The sequence below is a fragment of the Anopheles merus genome, chromosome 3L (genome assembly GCF_017562075.2).
Source record: "Anopheles merus strain MAF chromosome 3L, AmerM5.1, whole genome shotgun sequence".
In the NCBI taxonomy this organism is placed as follows: Eukaryota; Metazoa; Arthropoda; class Insecta; order Diptera; family Culicidae; genus Anopheles; species Anopheles merus.
In genome coordinates, this window is record NC_054085.1 from 15,694,401 (window position 1) to 15,711,080 (window position 16,680).

General features: G+C 43.7%; 1 protein-coding gene across 1 annotated transcript in view; it reads left to right on the forward strand.

Annotated features, from left to right (window-relative positions):
* Positions 1 to 438: 438 nt before the first annotated feature.
* Positions 439 to 16,680, forward strand: part of LOC121599849 — a 115,574-nt gene continuing 99,332 nt past the window's right edge. The window contains exons 1-2 of the mRNA XM_041927947.1: positions 439 to 630; positions 3,216 to 4,267. The gene's annotated coding sequence lies outside the window, so the exon portion shown is untranslated. The remainder of the gene's footprint in view (positions 631 to 3,215; positions 4,268 to 16,680) is intronic.

Genomic DNA, 16,680 nt, shown 5'->3' on the forward strand with positions numbered 1-16,680 from the left:
TCACGGGGCACTCACGGGACGATATTCGGCACACTGAACTAGAGTTTTGACCATTTTGGCTAAATATTAGTAGCACTCAGAGGAACGTTATAAGATACTTTTCCTATTTGGAATCTTATGAATAATTTAATAATTTGAGAAAAACATGTTAAGGAACCCTTAACTAAAAGCGTCATAGTTTATTTATTTTACCCTTGCCGTTAGCAGCATTTGTCATTGAAGATCCTTTCCCGTAAATTTGTACTCACTTCCGCCTACCAAACCAACTCCTCCAAATACCATCTGTCCGAACGTCGACGGCAGGCTGTGTGGCAGGTCGCTCCCAGCCTGAGTGTCTCTCAGTCGCTCAGCAGCAGCCTTCTACAGTGTCGGAGTGCACAACACAGGGGGTTTGCAAAGCGTGCGACCCGGCACAGCGTTCCAGTTTCGCAACGAACTCGCCCGGTGCTGGAAGTACATATACACGGTGTGCGCCCGTTTCCGGTCGCCCGGTCGCTCTCGCTGGTCGTTTTGTGTGTGTTTGTGTGTGCGCGCATTTGGCGACGTGTGAAACCCTGATACTGAAAACCAACGAAACGCATTGAACAGGTTGACGTGTGGTGTGGTGTGACGTACTGCCAGGATTAGCAGGTGGTTTAGTGTTTTAGTAAGGGCTGACCGCGCGAAAGATTAGTGCTTACCTCGTGCGAGCTAAGCTTGTTGTGCGAGAGCGAATGCACCTTTCGCTGTTACGGTAGTTTCCACTGGTGCAGCACTGTGTGTTGATGCCTGATCGATGTGAAGTTAATGCCATTTTGTGAGTGTTGAAAGGAGCTAAGAAAACAGGTGTAGAACCGGGAATAAAGGGGGAAAAAACATTTCGGATTCACGCTGTGATTTTGGTCTGCTAATGAACTTGCCTGCAACCATTTTCTTAACGGACAAACCTAGGGGGGAGGGTCGATTTTCACAACTTGCTCGAATTCCCTTTTAGGAGCAGCAGGGGAGGAGGAGGTGTGCTGCCACGCTAACGAGATCCCGATGGAGCTGTTAGGCATTGCTAATAGACTGTGTGGCAAAACAGCAGGGTCGAGTGCAGACTGTTTTTCTTCCTGCTTCCGAACGGTTCTGACCAATTGTTTGTTCAATCGCGATGCGGTTGGTGCTTGCTGGTGGTGGTGGTGTTTCCGATTAAATTCCCCTCAGTACCAACGACACATGTGTTCAACACATTAGCGCAACCGGGCAGCTCAGGGGAACGAGAGCGAGTGAGTGCGAGCGCTGCCTGCGTAGTTTCGTTTTGACAGTTCGATCTTCGCCTTCGTTTGGCTTAGTAGAGCTGTGCAACGGCATGCGTGCATGGGGCCAGTGAACTGTGACTAATTTATATCAGTGACTAATGGGTGGCGTTCTGTGTGTGTGTGTTTGCGTGAGCCATACGATCTCAAACGCATGCTTCCCAACTTCAACACATGCCAAGAGCAACTGCCCTTCCCCTCCCCCGGAAAAGTGACGCAGCGTCTGGGAATGTGTTGGGAAGTTCTGATTAAGTTTTGCGTGGAATGGAAAATGTATTTCTGTAGTTTTTGTTTGCTATATCTTGCCATTCCTCTTTCTCCCTTCTGGAGGGGTCACGCATGCAACAGCCGCTGTACTGTCTGGCGATCGTTCATCTCGTGCACCTTCAGGAAGTTCCAGTTTCCACTTTTATGTGGGGAGTTTGTGTTTTTTTTCTTACTTTTCTGGCAGTTTGTTTGCAGCGCGTGTGTGTTTGGCGCTGAATGCTGCGAAGATGAAATGAACGGAAATTATTGCCCCAGCAGAAGTGATCCTTCCCAACGACCGGTTCGCGTGGAAATTGTGTGCCGGTTGTTTTGCCCTTTTTTCTTCTCTTCTTCTTGTTTCGGTGTGCGCTCTACTTCTCCGAAGCTTATGACAGCATCGCCAGCACCCGTCAGGGAAGTAGCAAAAGTGTTTGCGAGAAGTTATATAGTGTCGTTTTGTGTGTGTGTGTGTGTGGGTGAAACACGAGCTGAAAGGGGCAGAAAAATGGCAAAACACAGACAGGCACTGAATGAAAAACAAAAACAGCACCAAAAACGCTTGAACTGCAAATGAAACAAGGTTTCGGTATACTCTCCTTTGCTCGATTTTGTGCCCTGTGTGTCTTGTTGTGCTATATTTATGTCGGCGTAAAATATGCTCTTCCAGTTGCGATTCGCTTCCGTGAAGCCACTTCCCACGGGAGGTGGGAAGGAATCTGAAGCGAGCAATAAAGCAAAAAAAAAAGGAGAACCGGATTTGAAGACGAAAATTGAAAAAAGTTCATTTCGCTTACGGGAGAACTGAAACATTAAACGATGTTTTTTGGTTTCCACCAGTTGATGTGCAAGTATCAGCCACAACACTGGTGACAAAGCAATTGAAACTGGTCAACAAAGCGTGAGAGGGGCTACATTTTTGTCATCTGCAAAGAAGAGGACTTCAGCAAAAAAAAACAAAAATATCAGTTGCAGATGTCAGGGGAGGAACAAACGAGTCAAAGAAACGCAATGATAAAAGCAAATTAAACGTCCACTAAAACTGACCATAAATACTACTCAATTACGGAGTGTATTTCATTTTTTTGGCTTGTTACGATCGGCTCCAGCTCAGTATCCCGGCTTGTGAGTGACTCGTTCCAAAAAAACGGCTCCTTCCTGTCTACTGCCGCTAGCAAGATGTCCCCTCCGTCTCTTAGTAATTACTACCCCGTGTCGCGCCGAGCTTTTCCGTTATTAATTTGGCGCTTGGAGAGGCGTGTAAACATTTTAACAGATCTAGTGCACAAAAAAAAGAAAGAAAGAGAGAGAGAGAGAGAGAGAGAGAGAGAGAGAGAGAGAGAGAGAGAGAGAAGTCCGTTACCAAACCGACAACTACCATAAGGGACAGACTATGGTAATGATGAAATATGCGACGGGCTTTAAAAGCGCTGATTGATGTTCCTACCTAGGGGGGCCCCGAGATGGCGCGCAAAGAGATAGAGCGAGCGAGAGAGGAGTTTGAGTAATGTAAAAGTGCTTTGAATATTAATCCTCCCTTTAGGAAGTAATGAGGTCACTGCGGGAATGAGTGTGGGAAAGAGGCATATTCGTTATTTGTTAAATATTCGGAGGGGAAAAGGCAAAATTGTACAGCGCAAAATTATCAAATTTAATCTACTAACACTAACAGTGCGTTTTTTGGGTTCCCAATAGTCCCAACAGAGGCCGCCTCTCCATCACGATGAGGTTAACCTGTCGGAGTTTGTGGTTGAGGTTTGGTTGAAGATTAGCTGTAACCACCTTGGTGACTTACTAATCGCATAAAGTGTTCGTGTATTTGTTTGTGATGTGTGAGTGTGCACCACGATGAATAATGGAAATGGAGTGAACGAGTTTGTGTGGTGCGTGTGTAGCTGATGAAATCTGCTTTGCCTTGCGGGAGATAAATAAATGTCAAATGTGACAGGTGCGATCGATCGCAACTGTCAAATGCAAGCGTGTGCGGTCATAGCAATTAGTGAGTGCGTCGGAAGGAGAGCTCTCGTAGTAAGCGAGTGAAAAAATCCCACCCACCCCCCCCACCCGTGGGCACTAGTGCCCGGTTTGGTGAACCGATGTGCGAGCGATAATCCTTTCCCGCGTTTCCCGGGTGAAGAAGAAGGGTGGTAGTGATGATTTGATGATGGTGTCAAGCAGTCAAATGGTTTGAAGAGATTTGCACCAACGCACTAACGCTGCTACAGGAGCAGGTTCGGAAGTTCGCGGGCAAGGTTTGCGAGAAGGTTTAAGACCGAGTGAGGTTAATTGAGAGGAAAACAGAAAGAAAGAAACAGCAAATCCGCCAACTATCGCCAGTTGCCTTAGTGCGCGAATCCACAGTTCCCCGGCTGTCGGATTAGTTCCCGTGGATTGGCATTGGTTTGAGCGGAAAAGTGAAGCAGGGCGGCAGCTAGCCGTGGTAGTAGTAATCGATTCGTGGCTCAGAACAATAGCCAATCCGAGCAGGATGTGTTGCCGGTACGTTGCGTGAACCATACAACGGGGAAGCCCAGGAAGGAGGGAAAAAAAGGAAAAGCAAAAGCAAGAAGCGATTTCGTCCGACGACTGTCGATTCCAGCTGTCTGGCTGCGTTGCCGAAGGAAATTTATAGCCGATTGTGCAGCGAATAAAGTGAACCGGCGGGACGGCAATCCCACGTTTGAACATCGACATCGAAGCGTGACGGTTTCGGTGTGCGAGCCCAGCACCAAACACACCAGCGCTCGGTAAGTCAAGTCGGGGAGGGAAAAAGTTTTGCTTCACGATAGTAAACAGGATTAATTAACAATTCACCTACGGAAAAAAACAATCGACGCAAAAGGGGTAAAGAGTTTAATCAGTTTTAGCCGACTTTCCCCTGTTGCCGGTTTGCTTCCGAACGTAGAACAAAGTGTCGTTCGACGGCCATTTGCCAGCGCGATTGGCATTATTGATTATTGGCTACCCACCCTCGATCGGCGTACCTGTATTTCGGCTTCGACTTCCGTTAACCATGGTCAAGATATCGAGTTTACTTGGCAGCAGTTCAGTCAATACGCCAGCCCCGGAAGCGCACGGCAACCGAATGGCACACGGCAAGCGAAGGTTCTTTGTTGCACGTTTAGTGTTCCGTGCTGCCGTGGTAGTTATTTTTGTTGTTTTTCTTTTTTGCTTCACGATCACAAGTTGTACAAGAGTTGAGACGACAAAGGAGCTCTCTACCCCGGTGGGTAAATCTTTTCATTGCGAATGGTTGTTAAAATATGGATAAAGGCGTCTTGTACCGTACACGCCGTACCGAAGCGCACAGTTGGTTGTTTTCCGTGTGAGGCGAAGTTGTTCGCTTTCTCAGGCTTTTACTGTGTGTAATGGTATTCTTTGGATTAAAATCATCTAACGAGCCTATTAAATACAAGCACAATCTCTGCCGGAGAAGGCTGTTTCAAGTGGAATAAAGTTATTAAATAGCTATTAATTTGTTATACGTTTTGTTTTGTAGGAGTTATTGCAGAATGATTCAAGTTCTCTTTAAAAGGCACACGGAACTGTGTGGGCATTTGTAGGATATACTTTAGTTTCATTTTAACATTGCACTTGATGTGCTACTAGTGAAAAAGACCTCTTTTAAAGTTTGAAAACAACGAGTCTAGAATTGAGATTTGATCCCACGACCCGTGTTGCGTTACACATACCTGTTGACTGTATACCATTCATCCACGCCCAACAGGAAGCGCTTAAATGTGTTTATGTAGTCACACAGCTTATCGCATATCTACTAATTGGCCCTACAATACAATGTCGCCCAGAACAAACGAAACCCGCCAACGTTAACCGATGAATAATTCTAACTACCTTAGTTTTACACTTCCAATCTTCCAAAGCTCCGGCAAAACTTTCGTCCATAATGAGTTTCGTGCACGTTTTCCCGTGTGGTGGTGCTGCCCATGATGATGATACAGGAAAGGTTAGATACGGTCCAGCACTGCAGCTGGTTTGCAACAGCCCTTTTTCCCGAGGGCTCATTTTCATGTGCTTTTGCCGATTGCATGTCCTGCTGGCTGCTGGGATGGGCATTCTCCTAGCAGCAGTAGTAGCAGCAGCAGCAGCAGCAGTAGAGAACAAAGAACCATCACGAAGGTCACACAAAAGCGGGAGGAAAATCCCTCCGGAGATCGGATAGCATTTTGTGCTTTCTGATGCGGCAGGGAAGAGTTTGCGTCAGAGCATTAGCATTCTCGATGAGCTCAATTTGCTTAACCGAAGCGTGTTACTTCTACGATGATTGGATGCAACCCCAGCACGCTTGGGGAATGGCACACAACAGACGGGGCGGTATACTTACACATACCGCCCAATTCTTGTTTGCCGAAAGGTAGTTTTCAACGGCGCTTTCTATTGCTGTGAATTTTGATGGGAAATTTGAGGCAGCTGCATCTATCGGGGATACCGATAGCAAAGGGAAGCGTTTGCGGCAAGCATAAGCACGCGAATGTTTAGATTGGAATGAAGTTGATCGAATATCAAAATATTTGAAAGCGCCAATATTTAGCTAGTGCAGGGGATCCAAACAAAGCTGAAAAAGTAATCCTTAAGGGACATTAAAAATTTCAACAGTCGAGCGGTGGAATCATTATGGAAGTCAGAGATTCATCTGCCATTCACTTTCAGTCAACGAAAACGAATGAATCAAATTGCATGGAAAGTACGGTGTCTAAAAATAGCTTCCACGCGGTGAGAGCCCCGCACAGCTGCTGTCCAGCGCGCCATCCAGCAGTCAATAGCGGGTGACGTTTAATGTAAATTTTATCTTCCCAGTTCGCCGGGTACTCCCGGGACGGGTGGGTAAGGTGAAGCTGTTGCCACTCCAGTCGCATCGTAAAGTCGTAAAGAAGAAATAATCGTAAAAATCAATCCTACTTAGTGTGATTTTATGGCAGAATTGGCGGAGAGGTGGCTGGGAATTTCCGCTGATTGGAAGAACCTTTCGCACCTTTTTTTTCGTAGCTGTTGTTGGTTGCGCTTTTCATCCCATCTTCCCGCGGAAAGGATCTTTTTTTTTTGAAAAAGTGGGTGTAAAGTGGAAATAGGGTATCAATCGATGGTTCGATGAAAAATCATAAAATGATTGAACACGATTGATTCAGATCTCGTTAGTATTAAGCTGCTTTGTTGAGCGCTTGACGAGCCGCGATTTTGTGTGTGTGTGTGTGTACTGTAACAGGATTTTACGCTGATAATATGTTTCATAATAATATCCATAAACAGGGCATAGCATAGAGGGTAGCTTTTATTGATGTTTTCTTTAAATTATTCTTGTTCATAAATGATACATGTTTTATGGCACAACGTTATGACTTTTTTTGTATATGCTGGGGAAAGCCCTAAACCAGCAAGTTACAGCATTTGAGTTTATAATTTTCAGATAATGCTCTTTTTTATGGTTTCAGATGAATGATGTTCAATTTCTCGAACCTACTTACAACGCTCAGCAAAGATTGATCGATTGAAAAGTGATGAATGGAGTGATGGATTTTTTTATGGCAGGTTATAGCAGCATTGAATGATAACGATTAATATTAATCGATTATATTTTTATGCTCTATTTTTATGTTCCATTTAAAGTTTCTTTAAAATTGAAAACTTGAATGTGTCTGATATAGAAAATGCTATTGATTCTCATTTTGGCAACGGACGGATTAACACTCTACTACATAGCACATCCTAGTAGCTTAAGGGATCTCAAATTCAGCCCGTACACATCGACAGTATCGACGACATCGTAATGATGAATGGTGCTAAGTGAAGTTTTATCCATTTGGCATCCAGTGGCATTTTCCTCCGTTAGACACGTACAACTCCTGTAAGCCGTGTGTGTGTGTGGACCTGGTACACACTTCCGATACCACCACGATGGTCACGATCTTTCACGATGGCCAATCGTAAATTAATTGATTACAGGAGGGGGATTGGCTCCCATCGTACAGTGCCATCGAGGACTGCTGCTAATGTTGCTGCTGCTTCAAGAGCAGAAGTGCCAACGCGTTTCGAACCGTTTCGGCAAAACTGCTGTCATTCATTTTCATCATTTCCAAGCTCGAGTGGTGTGGCAATTGCCACTGCCGGACAGAGTGGGCGGTTCACCACCAGAAGGCACTAATTTGTTTGCCATTAGGAATGGCCGGGGGAGAAGGGGTGCCTGGAAGGCGGGCTAGAGATTATAAAAAAGGCAACTTCTACTGGAGAAACGATGCTTGTCGCCTTCGGATAGGAGCCGAACGATTGATGATTATTGCTTGCCGAACGTGTTGGTATGTGGCGTTTTTGTTTGTTCGCTTGTTTGTTTTATTTCGTTGTTTCGCTGGGAGGTCTTTCTCCAAAGCAAAAAAAAAGTGGGGAGTTGCTTGAAGCTTCATTACAATGATAAAGTGTTGCGGTGCCACTGGCACAAACAAAAAGCTTGATCGAATGGATTAGAAATGACGGTTGAGTGTCGTGTCTTTAGCTTTGAAGTTTGTGTTGAATGTGAATCATTGCATAAAGAAGGTGAATGCAAACAAAGTCATGAATAGTAATTAGAGTTGACAGAGCAGCAGAGTACTTTAAAAAAGAGTTTTTGTTTCGATGTGTTGAACTACTCCCGAAGCAGCAATTTGTCATCAAAGTTGAAATATAATTGATTTTTCGCTTCCATTCGGTTCCAAAACTGGTCCGTTCTGGAGAGCCCACTTGATGTTTGTGTGCTGGTGCTTCTGGTTGCAGTTTTCGCTGGCCGATGATACCGATTGGAATAATTTTATTGTCATTTAGTAACGAGTAACGAGATGCATCCGTTTGTATGTGTGGAGAACGGGAGTTCAAGTTATGCTAAGAGCAGCGATAACGACCTGCTGGCAGCAGCAGCTGGTGGACAGTTTAGCTCGTTGTCGTGGAATGAAAAATTAGAATATCATTATCATAGCCCACGCGATGGGTGGCGGCTTTGTGTGTGTTTTTCACTAGATTTCTGCAGGTCTGGCCGGTGGGTTACTGGTCTTTCCGTAGAACAAGAATCATCATTCAAATTTGTATTAATTTTGTCTGTCGTTAATGATGCTTGAAATTTGAAAGGAGAAAACGAAAAGAATTTTAATATTATTCTAAACAAATATTCAGTCATTGAGTGTTTTTTAAGTATTTAGTCAAAGTCCATACCTTCAAACAAAGTCTAAATTGCATAATTTGTAGCCATATCATCGATCTGCCAAATTCCATAGAAAAGTGGAAATTCATCATGTCGACCAAAGCCATAAATCCAACTATCGTCTATCCAGATCTGGCTTTGTTTAATTACAAAATTTCAAACAAACGTGAGCTTGCCTTTTCGAGCATATGACGAATCAGCATTTCTTTATATTGTTTTTATTAAAGAAAAACAAGGGTTGAAATTTGCGTTAGTGTTAGTGTAGTGTAGTGTTTAGCAATAATTTCAACCAACGCATCTGTCAAACTCCATACAAAATGACGAGCTGAAATCGTTAAACACTCCATTATTTGTTCACATCATTTTATGCCATTGAAATATGTTTTGCTTTGTTTTAACATTCCATAAATTAATTAACATTCAATCACTCCGATGCGTTCCTAACACGCACACACACGCACATACACACGAACCGATTGTGTTATGCTATGGCGGGTTGTGCGGGAATTATTATCGTCACGATGCGTAAAATTGAACCGCGCCATAAATTTCGGGATGTCACGGGACACAACTTCAGCTTTTTTTTTTATTGTTCGCCCAATTGGATCGATACCGCGTGTTTGCCGTGGCGTGGCGTATCTCTGGCAGAGCTGGGGAACCAATCTGGGCCTGTAGAAAATTAGCATGTTACGCGGTAAATGCTTCGAAGTATTTCATAGGATTTTCAACCAGAAGAAGTGCTTTGGCAAATCAACCATAGTAGGCAGGTGGGATTTTAAGAATTCAGATGTACACGTCATGGGTCGAGATTTCCAAACGCACCGCAAAGCTCGGTAAATATCTCACGCATAAAATGGTTTTAAGGGGAAATTATTTCGGGAATCGGAGGAAAGGAAAAAAATATTGGAAAAGCGTATATAAATGAACTTTCTTGCAAAGGTGTGCAGCGCAGGTTAATCACGTCAGCAGCAAGCGGAAAGCTTATCATTATTTTTTGGGTTGCGATAATGAGTATTTATTCAGCTTTGGACATATGTTTTCGGAACGTGCGGGAAATAGATAAGGTTGGTGCAAGCAGACTGATACAGAATACGCTCAAGAAATAATGTACTGAAATGTCCCTCATTTGAAATTATTTTCTGAAGCATTAAGCCGCTTCTCTTTGCACAGTTGCCATTGCACCGTAACAGAAGCATCAACATTAAGCCACCAAGGTCGTACAATCACGTACAATTGCAAACAGACTAAGAATAGGCCGTATTAATGGTAACAGCTCTATTACATTACCGGATGAATGTTAGACATCAACCAGGACCTGCAATCCGGGAATTTCCCACGAGGACGCCTCGCTGAGCTTAGCTATAAGCGGGTGAGATAGGCTAGGCTGATAGGCATGCAATAGTCAGTAGTACTGCCTGCGCTAGAGCGTCCACGCGAGCGGTCCCCTCTTGTTGAATTGTTCAATTAAGCCAAAGTGTATGAGTGGGCTCACGATAATGAAACTGAATCGAATGACATTTCGAGCTGCCAATGCAACACCTGTGACTGTATGGGCTTGTGTACGGACTGCAGCAGTCACGGGAGGCTATCTCTCGTCTGAACGTGACCGGAGTGCATATGTTGGTCGTTGGTTCTCGTGAGCCGCAGCCTCATAAAGTTCTATTACTAGCAATGAACGAGAAGCTGCTGCTGCTGCTGCTGCACTTTGGTGCAGTCAACAGTTTTTCTTCGGTGCTTCCCCTGCTGGTGGAATCCACCACTGGTTAGGTGTTGCATCAGATCAGGTCGGTAAATATTGATCTTTTCTTGCATCCTCTTTCTCTCGTGTGTGTGTGTGTGTGTGTGTGTGTTGCATCCAGCTGTGGAAAGGCCAATGAATTGCATCACCTAGTGAGTAATTGATTTAACATTTAGTCAGACAGGCATGTCATTCGCACCCTCAAACACACATCCTCCAGGCTTCCTGGCCCAGGATGACAGGCAGGATAAGGGTCGAGATGATGCTGTCACGCACAACACGGTGATTGTATCTACCTACTGCCATGCCAGCGGGCAGTTTGTGTCGTTGATTGAGTGGGATGGTTTGATTGAGTTTAGTTGCAGAAGAAATTTTGCTTGTGCAGCAATATTGTTAATCAATTTGCACTAGTGTTGGACAAAATAATTTTATTTGTTAGCCCATTTTTATTATCCTGGAAGGTGCCAATCAGTAGCGTAAAAGGAATAAAAAAGTTGTAGTTTTGTCATCAAAAAGTGGGATTGATTGTATTACGAAAATGTTACGGTATTTTATTAATAAAAAGGACGTCCTAGGGCGTTTTGCGTTTGATATCATTATTTAAAACCAGAATGCATACATTCAGGAGTAAATACGAATATTTATGGAAAGCTGAATGCTTACATTCAATAAAATACTCATTTGAGATTATAGCGCAGTTAATTTAGTCTAATTTTCCAATGAAAATTTCTTCTTTTTTATGGTGCTTGTAATTGATTTGCATTAACAACCCGTCGAGTTAATTAATCAATTTCCATCATTGTGTTACAGTGTTTACACTCACTGTAGTTCATCTCTTCCCTTTGTTCTTATTTTGTTTTTTGTTGTTGTCGTTGTGGTTGGTGTATTCGTTACTGTTTCAAGCGTTGATGGGCCGAATCGATCAAATAGCTGCGTCATAAAACAAACCTCCCTGTCATCATCTTCATCGTTAGCAGCCGCTCCCAGCGGTCAGTGCATGCAATCCAAAACCGAATTAAAATAAAACAGTAAAAACACATGAACATATTTTTCAATCGTAAATAAAAAAGAAATCAGGAGACCCCGCACACACACACACACACACACACATGGAAAACTGGACCGCTGGTTTATAAATAAACGAAAACAAACGGTTTATTTGCAGTACGTCCTTCTGGTCGTTAGTGTGCGGGCTTCCGCCTATCACGCGTGCCTTCCCCAAATGCTGCCATTGCTCCGTGCTTTGCTCCACATTTCATTAGCGTACCGATTAAGCGCTGGTCAGTTTATTCCAGCGTCCATTCATGCTTTATTTGCCACCGCGTGCGGCTGTGTGCGGATTGGTGGTATTTATTTCCCCCCTCCCCCCCCCCCCCCCCCGCTACCCACAACTACCCCGCTATTGTTGTGGATGTATTTCCAGTCTATTAATTTATCATATGAGGGAGAAATAAAATAATCCACAAAAAGAGTGGTAGACAAAGCGGGAGGGAGAGAGTGTGAGTAGTGAGGTAGTTGGTGTTATTCTTTTGCACCATTGATCAGGATTGTAGCGATCAGCGCAATGCGTGTGGTTGTGGCAGGAAATCCGTTTCCAAATTGACTGCCCTGGACGTGCCGTAATGAGGTACGCGAGAGAGAGAGAGAGAGAGTGTATGCGCCACTAGAGGCAGGAGCGGGTGAGTGTGTTCTTGGACTTGAAACAGAGCGAATCGATTGGCGAGGTGGATGGGGAAAGCAATCCAACAAAGACTGAATGATGGGTGTAACGAGCATGTGGATGTGATTTTGTTGCCACCAGCTAATAGTGCCATTAAGGTAGGGCCATTATTCCAATATTGATGGGAGTGGACGAGATGGCCTTAACCCTTTTGTATCGGGACAGGAATCAATACTGAGCGAATATTGAAATCGATAAATCAGACATTTTATTACGTTCAAAATTATGTTACAGTTTGGTGGGCTATTTCAGTGGAAAGAGGATTCAGGTAGTTAGCAACCCGTAGACAGTGTATTGAGGCTGACAATACCATTCCCTAATTACCATTGCTTGCTACTACGCATATCGCCACAATGAAAGCTTTTGTGCTATGAGTCTCAAAAATTCTCTTCCGAATTAACCATTCTGCCAGACTAAAATCCTTTAGTTTTTTCCTTCTTTATTCGATCATTCTCGTACTACAATGTAAGACACAGAATGGAGCTACAGGCATCTGCAGCAAAAAGTTGATGAAAGTGTCAAAAAGCGAAGGAAATGTAAGAGGGCAGAGGGGGCAGAAATGAAGCGAAAGCTTTTCCCCCTCTTCGCAGGAAGTCATTCTTACCCAGCTCAAACCTCACCCAGCGCGTGTGTTCAGTGTCGGCCGGATGCGAAGTTACCCATCGGCAAAGCGGTCGTACCAGCGCTGGGTCCTGCCGGGGGATTGGGGGCTATCTGTTAGCAGCTCAGTCCATTACCGGAGACCACCGGTTGCGTTCCAGGCAATTTGGAAGTTGGAACCGTACCAATACCCCACACACACACACACACACACACATACTCTCACACGTACACCATGGCTTCAGTGGTGATAGAAAGTTTAGCAGCGATTCATAGACTCTCCCCAACCGGTACAACGAGGTACAAATTTAATTTACTTTCCACTGCCAGCGATATCATAGCATTTTCGGGGAGGGAAAGTTTTTTGGTTCATTGTTTTGGAAGGTGAAAACATGAGTGTAAAAAAGGAATATATTTAGGTTGGAAACTTTTCTTGACACCGGTTTCGAATAAAAAAGTTTGCGCCTTTAGCGAGGGCAATACGGGTGAAGTTTTAATTTGGAAGAGTTAGCAGGGATGAACTCGGGACATTGTACAATAATGTATTTCTTTAAACCTTGACACGGCTGGAGAAGCTATGTTTCCTGTTTGTAGAGTCAGAAAAGCTATTGCTATAAAAATGCTATAAAATTATTATGGCAATATTAATAAGACCACTAGGGACTTAAATTTTGCTTAAATCCTTCTTTGAATGGTAAAATGAACTTAAATATATTAAAATGCACTTGAAATGTATCTTTCATGATTATAAGAAATTAAAAAAAAAGGATTTAACAACTATCCTTTATACTTAAACATATACTAAAAATGTGAAAGGCATGTGTTTTGGTATAAGTAATTGGATTTAATAGTGATTACTGACTACTTTCCCTCGTAATTGTCATTTATCGGTGCTGCCCACCCTGAACTGCGGGTACTGTGAGAAAAAGGCACGCAGGTAACATCCTTTACCTATCAAGTTCTTTCACCATATGCTACCGACCGAAGGAAATACTAAACCCAACAAGTATTGTAATTCGTGCACTTAAATGAAGGTATGGGCGACAAAACACTGCAAAGTGTGGGCGGTTTGCTCCGATCACGATCATGACAACGATGATGCTGCTACCCGCTGATACTTCTGCTGTCGTTGCTGCCGGTTCTCTCAGCGGGGCACGAAAGACGGTTTTTGCACACGGGACGGACGGAAAGTTTTGCTCAGTTACACGAAAACCCTCCATAAATTGTAAAATCGATAATCATCGCCAGCGGGGACAAACATCCCACCTTGTTTCGGTGTGGCTGGAAGCGATGGAAAGGTTGTGGTGGTTATCTTTTCACTTTTCACGCTACCAAGTTCGCTTAGTGCCAGCGAGGAAAGGGCACACACAGTAGTGATGACGAAGCAGTTGCCCCACAGATCGCGGTAAGTTCTTTGTGGTGACGTATCCATGGCCAAAAAGGGCAACGCTTTACACGCAGTACATTGTTGTTCGCCACCCGGGTATAGTACCGGGGAGAAGGTGTTGATAGGGCTGGGTGACCTGGAAGCTGTAACAGTGCCTGGGAGGATTTTAGCATATTATCCGGCACAAGTTGTTTTATGAAAGCAAAGCAACTACACGAGACCGCAGGAAACGAGCGGCTTCAGTGAAGTCGTGTGAGTGTGCTCATATGCTCGTTGGTGAGTGCTCTTACGGAGGACGAGCATCTTATCCTCGTTGAAAGGACAGGCGGTATGAAGATACCGTACGAAGCGGGGTACGGAAATAAACGGAACTAGCAAATGGCAATCTCAACTTCCTACAGCACAACAACGCCGGGAATGAATGGGGAAGAACTCGTAGCAAAAAAAAAAAAAAACATTCAACCACCAGTTGACATGATGCGAATATAGGGGTTACAACAAACAGCAAATTGTTGCTTCTTGGGAGAAACTTTTCACCAAGGAGTTTATGTCACGTACGCGAGGAAGAGATAAAGATCCCCGCAATCACACACACACACACACACACACACACACACACATACACATGAGAAGTGAAAAGTCGGATAGGAAAGTTGGAGTGTGTTCTTCATATAGGACAGCTTTGTGGTTACGTGGATGCTTTGATTCAAACCGAGAGGAACAGCGCCGCCAATATATGAGCGATGAAAGTTTACCCAACATGCGGTTTTTGGGGTTCTGTCTGAAGCGTGTGTCCTTTGAGTATTGGGTCGAAATCGTGCGATTAACCGTTTCCGTTACGCAGGTGTTTTCGACCGGAAATGGAGAAAAGGGAAGCGATAGGGTTATAAGTTACAACCGGGTGAACAACTTTGTGAAAGTGAGAATGGATTAGATGGATGCTGGGGAGGGGGGGGGGGGGATGATGAAGAAACCAACGAGATACGAGCTTTGGCAGCTTAGTGACCTTTTTCGAACAAGGGGTATTATTTTGAGGTTAAACACGTTTGGGTAACAAGTTTATGGTGCCCGTTTGTTGTGGCAGTGGATGGCGATCGGATGTATACAGGGGCAGATGAATGATGATTATCTTTGTGGTTGAATCTTTGTGGAACATAATTTATGTAAATGGGGTAGAATTTAGAAACCTTTTGGGAATGAAGAAATATTATTGGATATTTTCACGGACACGGAAGCAAATGTATGACATTAAGAAGGTTTAGAAGGTTCTTAAGAACATAAGAATGACATCGTCGCAAGATCTTAATGTCCTTTAATTTATATCAAGTATTATGAAAGGCTTTGATGCTGTGGTATGTTTTGAGATAGTCACGCTCGCCATGTGGTATGTTCGGACGATTGCCATGTAGTAACTTTGAACTCGCGTTGGCCAGGGTGGCCTTCAAACATCGTTAAGGTGGATCATCGTTTGCCGAATTAAGCAGAACTGAGGTGGATACTGTTTCGAAGCGGACTTTCGACCCTTGATCGTCTAGGCGATCATAGAAACTATTAGGAGGTTTCCTTACCGGAAACGCTGGAGTTTAGAGGCCTTACTTTGGGTAGGGGGACAGAAGTACATTCTTTAATTGAGAAGTCGGGATATGTTGGATGGGCATAGTCCTATCCTGACAGTCCGAACGAATCTGACTTGCCATGATCTGACCTTTTGTTGACAAGAACGATGGTTTTTGTCACTAAGTTCCTGTTTTGGGTTTAATGCTTACACTGTTCCAGCTTTGGGTTATAATGCATAAACTGCTCCTGTTGGTGTAGATAAGTGTGTCACAATTGTTTTTGTGTGGTTCAGGTGTGGCCTGAATTCTTCCGGTTGCGTTGTTATGGTGTGATCTGATTTGCTGCGTGTGTTATAATGAATGTGTTCCAATGGTGTGACTTTTGCTTTCCAAAGTGTGTTGCAAAGCCTGTCGACAGCTGATAGTGTGTATTATAATATGTTCAGTAGAGCAGATATGCTACATTGTTTTTTTTGAGCAGCACAAACACTGTAAATTTTATTTAAAATCAAAAATATTCCTTTTAAACTTTGAAAATTGCTTGTTGGCGACTAGGATCAAGCTCTCCAGATCCTCTAAGTTTCCATTTGTATTGTTGAAATATATTTAATCCAAAAGATCACTAAATTGTATCACCTCCATCAAACCATCAACAAAATCGTGGTAGTACCTTTAATTTAGGGCAAATCAATGGCATGATTGACAACATTTCAATAAAACAAGAACAGCAAAAAACACGAAAAAGAACTCAGCGTAAAATGCCACACAAAAACCAAAAACAACTCATTCTAATACATACTTAATGCATCCCAATCACTGACGGAAAGAAATGGAGCAGAAGTATTATTTTTAGCGAGCGTCACAAACTGCATTTTAAATTAGCCTCTCTTCACCAACCACCTCAACAAAATCCACAGGCGCACACATACACACACTCGCAACAGAAGAAACGCGGTTTCTTTTTCGTTTGAAGCACTTT